This window comes from Carya illinoinensis, chromosome 3, assembly GCF_018687715.1.
Source record: "Carya illinoinensis cultivar Pawnee chromosome 3, C.illinoinensisPawnee_v1, whole genome shotgun sequence".
Lineage (NCBI taxonomy): Eukaryota > Viridiplantae > Streptophyta > Magnoliopsida > Fagales > Juglandaceae > Carya > Carya illinoinensis.
In genome coordinates, this window is record NC_056754.1 from 38,841,231 (window position 1) to 38,851,886 (window position 10,656).

The following is a 10,656-nucleotide window of genomic DNA, read 5'->3' on the forward strand; positions in this document are numbered from 1 at the left end:
ATTTAAATTAAGATATTTAAATTAGAATTTTTCTCTAAATTAAACGAGCATTGAACTGAACAGCTGGCTCTCTCTCTCTCTCTCTACATCCTTGTACTAGTTAGTTAGTGGTTATAAATCTCCCAGACATAGAAGATATCGTCAGACATTCAGACAACGTATATGACTTCCACCATGTTTCCGAATATGATTAGTTTTTTTCTCTTTTTTTCTTTTTCTTTTTATGAATCGAATATGAGTAATTAAACATAGCAATAGTAACTTCAAAAGGGGAGGGAAAAAATATTTATTTGTACGAGTTTTAAATATACAAATTATGTATTATCCTTTTGTTAAAATGGGACTTCATTAGTTTGGAATTGTGCATAGCTCATTACGAATTTATTTACATAGTCGTTTTCGACGGTGCAGTGAAGGGAAGCAGAGTGTGTGCACGACCATTGATGGAGAGCCATAGTGACATACCTTAATAACCGAAATGGTATTCATTTGGACCTAAGGTCTAGGAAATGACATGATATTTTTCAAGGTGACTTGGGCACTAGGTGCTCGGTGATGTTTACTTTGTATTTGGACACTCGTTAATACTTATGATGATTCATGATTATATTATTTTGCTCGGAGGTTGGTAGCTCAATATACTTAACGATATATGTGATTTTAATTTTTATTTACATGAAACTTATGAATTCATATTCATCGTCATTGTTTTACATTGTTAGTGTTGTTATGGATTTTTAAGTTATTGAGATTTTATTAAAATCTAACCGTAGTAGTTCCACTATAATTTCGCTAATCGGAACCGTTTGTTTTGACATAGATGTAGCTTAAGAGGGTTACTTCAAGGGGGAAGGACTAGTGTAACCCAATAAATAACCATGGGGCTGTCTCCATTAAGTGTACGATCTTTTGTGAATTTATGATGTTTATTGTATTTAGGCAATGAAAAGTTTATGGTGTAATATTATCTGAGTTGGGTGATGAACAAATACTGATTTGTAATTATTTTGTTGATGAAGTGGTAGTGACTTATGAATATTTTGCTGGGCAAGAAATGTGTAAACCTTTGATATTATTGTTATTAGTTTTCTAACTAATATCTTACTATTCCCATTGCGAATTCGATACAAATGTGTGCTTAGCATACGAGCACACAAGTCCTAACTTTAAGGAAGGGATGTAGCCCATTTGGCATGCATCTTAGGCATTGCGGGTAATAGCTCGCTAGAAATTTAGTGGATAAATTTATTTAGATTTTAGAAATATCGTGAAAACTTCATAAATGTCTAACGAATCAAACAATCGCGTAGGATTGAATATGTTAACAAGTCAGTTTCTGGCCCACTTAGGTATTAGAAATGCAATTTTATTTATTTGAAATACTTAAGAATGAGAGAATGAGAAATGGTCTGCATCATTAGTTTTAGATGAATATTTTGTATTTTATGGCGCAATAAAAATCTTTCTTTTTTTTTTCTGGACAACAACTACTCAAAAATGCATTTTGATTTGTTCGAGGCACTTAGGAGTTGAATTTTACAAAATAAAATAAGCTCCTAGTTTCATATAAATATTTAGGATTTTATAGTACAAAGTTATTTTTATCATTTTCTGAGTAAATAGTAACTCCTCTGTAAGCGCTATGTGGCACATAGTTAAGTTGTTTTCAAATCATAGTGTAAAATATCCAAATTATATTAGAGGAGTTTTATTTGAATACTTGGCAAGTTCTTAGCCACACTCGGTAAATAGTATTGGCAATTGACACCAAGAGGTCATGAGATATAAATGTGAAAGACATGAAGGAAAAATCAAGTTTTGTGATCATGCCACATAAGCCAAACACTCTTTCATCCAACTATCCATTTTGTATCAAACAAAAAGGATTTCAACCCTAGTAAAATTCTCCAAATGGTTTCCCAAACCCCAAATGGTTACCTCAAACCCTAAGTGTTGGCCGGTTGTAGTTTAGTGTTTAATCATTTAACTAAATCATTTTCACATGCTATTAACCACTCAAATTCATGTCATTATACTCTCATTCAATTTTTTATATCATAGTATTTTAATTGAGCCAAGAAAAAAATAGATTTGGGCTTGTTATAAACCTAAATCCCAAACTCCAAATGTGGCTCATTCGGTTAAAACCCACAAAATTGTACCACCAAGACAAGGTTTGTAGAGAAAGTTTTCCATGCCATGAGTGTTCTTTCACTGCCCAAAGCATCCCTAAATAGTAGTTGGTGGGAGGGCCAAGAACCACCCTAGAAGACCATTCTGGTGTTGATAAAAGCCTTACATAGGGGACCAGGAGAAATGTTTTTGGCCAAGACTTAAGAAGGGTAAGGAGAAATTTGTTTAACCTTAATCCTCTAACAATCCTTACCCAATGGATTGTTCAATCCTTACCTAATGGATTGCTTCAACCTCTACTAGTTCTTGACCAACCTTGGCTAGACATCTCAATAGATTTCATTGAGGGTCTACCCATTTCGAAATGGCATTTTGTCATACAGGTTGTAGTGGACCAACTGACTAAATATAGTCACTTTGTCTCACGAGCTCATCCCTACATAGCCAAGACCATTGCTCAACACTTTGTATACAACACATCTTCAAGCTTCATGGGCTTCTATTGTTTCAAATCAGGACTTGATGTGTGACCAACCTATTCCTTTTCCTCTCAATTCGTCATAAGTCTCGCATATACGTTTTAAATCTTGAATCCTTGTTTTTGAATTTAGCATATGATTTATAAATTGAGCCAATTATCTTAAAATCCTCAAAATATTTTAAAAGCCCATAGTTATTTAATGGGATATTTTAGTATTATTGGACCAAGCCTAACTTTCAAATAAGCCTCTTTATATTTTTCGAGCCCTAAAAATAAAATATATTTTTGGTAGGTCATTTATTTAAATGATTTTATTTCCCTTAGAAATATTTATTAAAGTTCATCATTTGAAATTATGTTAAAAACTCTTATCCCCAATTACTCTTCTCTCTCACCCCTCCCTCTAGGCGTTGTTCCCCTAGCTGAAACTACCCAACACACCTCCGCCGCAACCTAGCCAACCCACCATCAACCACACCGCCTTCTCAGTCGCGCTTCACAGGTGACTGTCCCCTCCTCCCTCGCGACCTCGCCCTATTCCCACAAGTCATTTTCTCTCCTTTTCTCTCTCGTCCTCCTCTGCCCGCACCTAGCAACCATGCCTAGCCGCCAACCACCCCAAGCTCTTGTGGGCACAACCCCTCCATGCTGCAATAACTTTCAAGAGAACCCTTATGAAATGATGTTTAATGAGGCTATAAAATGAAGTTTAAATGATACTATGAAAGGATGATTAATGGATGCTATGAAATAATGTTTAAATGATGATGTTTACACTTATTCTTTGAAATGATGCTTATGAAATAAAATGGACTTATGAATAAAAAGGAAAGGACTCAAAGGAATGAATCAATGAAAGGAAAGGAAATATGTGACGCCCCCAATTTCCACGTACGGACACGTGGAGATCGAGGCATCTGAATGATGACAACACGGGTCACCATCCTATCGCTAAGTGTCAAGTGTGTGTACGTGCAACAAGTATACAAATAAAATAGTGCAACGGATAATAAAAGTCTTATAACTGAGTACCAGATTTTTTTGTTTAAATACAAACCCGATTAAAGCATACATAATAAAATATTACAAGTCACAAATATTATTTCAAACCACATTACAAGCCATAAATACTGATAGAGATAATTTTTAAACATCAAAGACTTCAAGACAAAACTCTAGAGGAGTCGCCTTCTCGGGCTCTGCCTCCTCCTCTTCCTCCACATCTGCATCAAAGTCTATGGTACCAAAATGATACCGCAGGTAAGTAAGGATCCAAACGTCACAATATAAAAATATATTAAACTCAACAATATGCATGAAAGAATGCTAAATGCACATATCCCATAAATCCACATTTTTCCACACACGCCAAAAATCTCATTTTGGCCCAAAACATTTTCTTTAAACAAAACCTTGTCATTATCCCAGATAATGGTCCAAATCAAGAAAATCACTATTTTCCAAGAAAATCACCATTTTTCCAGAAAATGGATCACAATAACCTCAAGCAAAATCTCGACATTTTTCCAGAAAATGGCCCGTATCCAATATCCAAAACTCATTCTAATTTATTGCGTGCACCATGATCTCCCCTAGGGATCATCCGCACACTCTAGCTCCTGTGCCACACCGCAGGTAACGACTACTCTTCTGACATCTAAACGAGCGATGCCCAGTCTCGCGCCCAGCGCGTACCTGGACCAAGCCATCCTCTAGTCCCTGCCAGCTTAGGGACCACGGAGTTGACACGACAGCGTTACCGTATCGTGCGATCCGATCGTCGCCCAGCGACAACCCAGGGGATGTCACTCAATATTATCTACTCCCGATTGACCAGAGGAGCTCCATCGAGATAATACCCCATCCCGGCTTGGAGTCGTGATACACACGCACCCGAAAATCCATTTATACAAATAAAACCAGTTTTTCTCAATTTAATACATGCACATGAATGCACCATGCAATGCACACTTCAAGACACAATTTATCCAACAAATAATAATATCAACAACAACCAACCAAACAACTTCATCCTCAAATCCATCCGACCCCCGACTCCTCGGACTCAGTCTGAAATTAACCAACCAGTCAATGAATTTATTGTAAAAGTAATAATATATTTAAATCTAAAATAGAGTTTGAAAAATACTTACAGTGCTATATAATAATTTTTGAAGGATCAAGGAGCTGCAAACGGCGGAGAAAAAGCAACGTGTCAGTGTAAAATACACTATGGCCGTGGGTTGTAAAATACTCACTTTCGAACGGGGACAAACCAAGACTTGAAATTGATAGGGAATGACTTAGAGATATTTATGAAGCTAATGGAGGTGAAAGTTGGCCTTGGGTGCCGGCGAAAATGGCGGTGGAAGTGAAAAAAGGGCAAAACGGAGTTGAGCTCGTGTGAGCTGCTCCGGCAACGAATCGGAACTAAAAATAGGTGGTTTAGAACGAAAAAAGGTAGGTGATGAAGTAGTGAAGAGATGGTGGCCGGAGGTGGAACGACGGCGGACGAAATGCACAAAAACTGTGAGACTTGGAGGGGCTCTCGGTGGCAAACGGTGGCTCAGATAGAGGTGAAACTTGGTGGAGAGGTTCACCGATCAGAGGGGAAGAGAACTGGGTGGGTGGTGTAGGCCACGATGGCCGGACGGCGGCGGTCTAGGCTGTAGAAGCAAAACGGTGACCAAGGAGAGAGAGAGAGAGAGAGAGAGAGAGAGAGAGAGAGAGCACGTACGTCGCGCGGAAGGGAACTGGAAAGAAGAAAGAAAAAAAAAAAAGAAGGAAAAGAAAAAGAAAAAAAGAAAAAAAGAGAAAAGAAAAAAAGAAAAGATGGGTAAAAGAAATGTGGTCCAATCTTCACCTCCGGAGTCCAGAAACTGATCCGACGAAAACAATTTTAAAAACTATAAAACGACTAAATTTTAAATCTAAAAACAAACTAAATAACTCCAATTAAAATAAAAGAACTAATATTTTAATTAAATTAAAATACTCCTTCAGTGAAAATACATATAAAAACGGGATATCACATCCTTCCCCCTTAAAATAAATTTCGTCCTCAAAATTTGCAAGATCAAACACTAACTTGAAGCGAGTCACATGATTCCACTGAGATCAAGCTTAAGAAACATACCGTTATTTACTCAAACAAATAGGGATACTGCTCTCTCATGTCTGTTTCTCTCTCTCAAGAGAAATCTTGAGCTAACGGATCTCCCCATGCCACATTTACCAGAGGTATCGTCTTAGATCTCAACTATTGCTCTTTCCAATCTATAATCTGCGAAGGAACAACCTCATAAGTAAGATCCGGTTGCAGCTGAATACTCTCTGGGTCGACAAAGTGCAGCTCTTGTTATCCAAAACTCTTCTTCAAGGATGATACATAGAAGACATCGTGAATTTCTCCAAAATATTCTGGTAAAGCAATTCTATAAGCGACAGACTCTACCTTCTCCAAAATTTGAAAAGGTCAAACATATCTCGGATTACCAAAATGCTTAACTCCTTTAATGGGAGAGACTTTGAGATAAACACAATCACCTTCCTCAAAAGATAACTCTCTCCTCCTTGTATCTGCGTAGCTTTTTTGACGACTCTGAGCTGCCGTCATTTTATCCCTTATAATCCAAACTTGACTTTGCATTTCTTGAATTAATTCGGGCCCAACTATTTTATTCTCCCCAATTTCATCCCAACACAAAGGCGATCTACACTTCCTCCAATAAAGAGTCTCATAAGGAGACATCTGGATGGACGCATGGAAACTATTATTATAAGCAAATTTTATGAGTGGCAAATGATTTTTTTAACTTCCTTGAAATTCCATAACACATGCTTCTTCAAGAGTCTAAATAGTACGCTCTGATTGGTCATCCGTCTGAGGATGATATGCAGTACTAAATATCAACTTAGTACCCAATGCTGCCTGCAAACTTTTCCAAAACTGAGATGTGAACCTTGGGTCCCGATCCGATACAATACTCTTCGGTATACCATGCAACCGCACTATCTCTTTTACGTACAAGTGAGTCAACTTACCCAAGGAATCAATATTATTAACAAGCAAGAAATGGGCACTCTTAGTTAACCGGTCAACAATCACCCAAACTGAGTTCTTTCCACTAGGAGTCCTCAGTAAGCCCACTACAAAATCTATCGTAATGTTGTACCACTTCCACTCAAGAATAGAGAGGGGTTGGAGCATACCAGCGGGTCTTTGATATTCTGCCTTGACTTAACGGCATGTGTGACATCTCTCAATATACAAGGCAATATCCTTCTTCATCTCTTCCCACCAATAATTTTTCTTCAATACTTGGCAAAAGCACACCTTTCTACACTTTATGAGATACTGCATGCACGAAATTGAAGAATATTTGCATAGAGTTTAGTCTATGGTATTAGAAACAACAAGCCAATATAGCAGACCACAAAGCATACAAACCAAGCAATCTCTATTTCAAACCTTAATACAGACCAACTTATTCTTAATACAAACCAAATTAACAAATCAGATCTTAATACAGGCCAACTTATTCTTGAGCATACATTCTGCAGACCACAAAGCAAATCCCATTTCAACAATATGCTTTCACCACCATCACAGATCATACCAGTTCTGAAAATGAAGCAAACAATAAATATAAAAATGTATCTAATCCAACTTTGACCCAAGCTAACTGAGATCCTTGCTGCCAATTGCAGCTGAAAGCTCCAAAAGAGTTGGGTTAAGTCCAATACTAAAATCAATTGCTGCATGAGGATAAAGATACTAAACATCCAGCTAAGATACAATATAGAGAAAATGTCAAATATTTAACCATTATAATGTCAGTCAAATATGAACAGTAAATTCATAGACTTATATCTCACATTAATTAAAATTCATCTTGTGGTTAAGAATTTGTACTTAAAAAGTATAGATCTAAATGGTCCTGCTAATATCAATTCTACACTGATACAAAAAGAATGTACCTGAAGGATGAGAAATCATAATAGCATGTAGAAACATGTCATAATCATAAGCAAGAAAATACTTAAGGAGGAGGGGAAAAAACAAAGAAATGGCCCAAAGAAAACTAGTAGAATCACTTTAAGCCTATCAAAACTACAAACTATATACATTTTTTTGATAAGTAGGAAGGTTACTGTTAATGCAAGTGTGTCTTAGTGATACATTGGATCCATATAAGACATATAATAGGCACATTCAATCCATTACATCTTTGGCTCAATTACACAAATAGAACATTGATGAATGAGAATCAAGTATTCATGACATAGGAAACTCACCCTCTAATTTCAGCAAGATCACCAATGAGCTCATAGCAAAGAGATAATAGAAGTAGAGCCTGGATACTGGGACATCAACAATTCTCCTATTCAGGTTCTTCAGTCGAGCGATGCTTGCTGAGGCACAAACTTTTGCCTGAGAGACAACAATGTTATGTTTTACACCATGTGTCCAAGGTTATTTCTTTTTAACACCGCAATCTATTAATGTTACCTCATTGTTTCTCTTCTGATCAATCAGAAATATTAGGATGAGCAAATAGTAGTAAATCTCCAACTCTGGTAATGAGTGTTTTCCAGAGAGGTTTGAGTTGTGAATGTTGCAGTGTCAACATCCATGTCATGTACATCGTCTTGTAACCAATCCTCAATAATTGAAGTGCTTTTAAAAAAATAATAATAATAGGAAAGCAATCATTTTATCGAGAACAAGAACTTCAAGAAGAACCAAAATCACAAGGCCTCCAATGTTACCTTGGGAAGATACGAAGATTACCGATTGTGCAACTTAGATCTTGGGGCGATAGCGATAGCAAAACTGAGGAATGCAAAAAGAACTTGCACATTTAACTTCCACCTCAGCGCCATGGTGAGTCGGACCACAAGCACAATTCGTTAGACCTCCTGGGCATACGCATCAATCAATGAGAGACGCAATCTCCTTCAAATACAGATTTCGCCCAATCCAAATCAAACATTCAATCTTCAACACCAAATTTCAATTATGAAAATGCAATCAAACCCCAACTAACCACTTTAGAAATTTAACATGAAGAATGGAGATTTAGACCCAAAATACATATAAGATACTTTACAGGTAAGTAGATGATGAACTTTAGTGGAGAGTTGATAGAGGAGAGGAAGAAGCTGAATTAGAGGGAGCTGGGAGCTCCTTCATCTCTAGGTCATATTCGACGGAAAGGGCCTTGAACTGGATTGGAGATAGGGTTTCACCTACTTGTTTAACACTCCAAGTTGAGAAGAGATGAGAGATAGAAATGGAGAAGGAAAGGAATGAGATTAAATGAAAAAGGAAAATTGTTAAAATAGATTCACAGGCTGTTTGGAGGGAAGAAAGGGAGAAGAAAAAAAAGGGTCTAGGAGAAGAAACGAAATCACGGGCGAAAAGGGGAAAAGCAGTTGGATAAAAGATTTTGTAATAAAATAATGGGATAGACTGTAAACAGTGTCTTCAAATATGAAGATGAAAGTAAATATATTGTAGCTCAAAGTTTGAGCTTTCATGGTTTACCGAATCCAATGCCAGCGTTTTAATCCCAAACCTCTTCAAATTTTGAAGATTCATTCATTTTGAAGAGACCAATGCCAGTGTTATAAGAGCACTAGTAGGCTCAGCAAAGTTAAAATTTAGCCAACGTTTGACTAGGGAGCACAAAAATAGGATGTAGTGGACTCAACAAAACTACAGTAATTTTAGTTTTCATCAATCCTACTAGCCAAATCTGTTGAACTCCAGTTGCTAGCCAAATATCATTTTGACATAAAAAAATTCTCTCCCTCTTGCTTTTTGATTCTTACCTGCTACATTTCCTAGTTTCTATTTCTTAAACATATTTAATCATTTGCGTAACTTTTTACTTTTACTATACTTGGAAGAATATGACCGTTGAAAAATTATATCGGTTAACAAATATGATCATTGTAAAAAAAAAAAAAAAACCCATTAGAAAATTTTATCCATTGAAATAATATGAATTCTGAAAAATTAATGTGTAATTTTTTAATAATCAATAAATATTTAAATTATAATTAGAATTAAAATAAATGAAAATGTCAAAATCAATATTTTAATAAAATAATTTCAGATTTATTGAGTCTGTTATTTGGTATTGTTAAAAAATAGTTAGCTAAATTTATAAAATTAAATTTCTTAGTTAAATTTTGACCAAACTTTGTTGACCTCTGATGCAATTTTTGGACACATTAGGTATAAAGGTGCTTACTCCAACTCCCTTCTACTTGGCATTAGGGTTATGGGGAATTGTTTCATTAGTCCGGGACTCACGTTTGGGCTGTTAGAAAGGCTCTTCTCTTTTGGCATGCTATCATATTGACGGCACTTTTGTGCTTCCTTTCTACAGTGACCACCACGTCTACTCCTGGAAGTTTTCAATCCGATGGCAGCATCCATCTCTTAACTCTAAGGGTACGACCCCTCATGAAATTTGGATTTACGTAATTGTATATAGATCGTTATAGGCGTATATTAATACAATATTAATTAATATAAATAATATTATGTACAGTCATATATTAATATAACATTAATTAATATTAATAATATTACGTACAATCATAGAGTCTACACATACTGTATAATTCTTTTGAAAAAGAATAAAATCCACTATTAAAAAATTATTTTTATTTCACCTGAGTCATATTTACTCACTTTTAAAAAAAAATAAATTGCAAGACATTTACAAACTCCACAGCTACAAATATCATTTATCAATTAATATATATTTTTATATGTATCATGTACAAATATTTATATAATAAACACAAACACCTCAATATATATATGTATTTATGTCCAAATATATATAAATTAGTAAACGAGTAAAAGCTGATTTTAAATGAGAAGACGTCACAAGTTCTGGTGAAGTCAAGCTTAATTGAATATGTATCGTTTATTGATCAAACTGGATTTTGCTTTCCAAAATTTAACCATGCAAATATTGTGGGGATTGATTCATTTAAGATCCTAAACCCAAGAATATAGG

The 10,656-nt window shown here is 35.7% G+C and overlaps 1 long non-coding RNA gene across 1 annotated transcript; it reads right to left on the reverse strand.

The window, feature by feature from the left end:
• Positions 1-3,626: 3,626 nt before the first annotated feature.
• LOC122304196 lies at positions 3,627-8,279 on the reverse strand. Its single transcript, XR_006240958.1, has 4 exons — positions 8,127-8,279; positions 7,913-8,048; positions 6,827-6,971; positions 3,627-3,849 (listed from the first exon to the last, which is right to left on the reverse strand). It is a non-coding gene; the product is annotated as an uncharacterized LOC122304196 (long non-coding RNA).
• Positions 8,280-10,656: the final 2,377 nt, after the last annotated feature.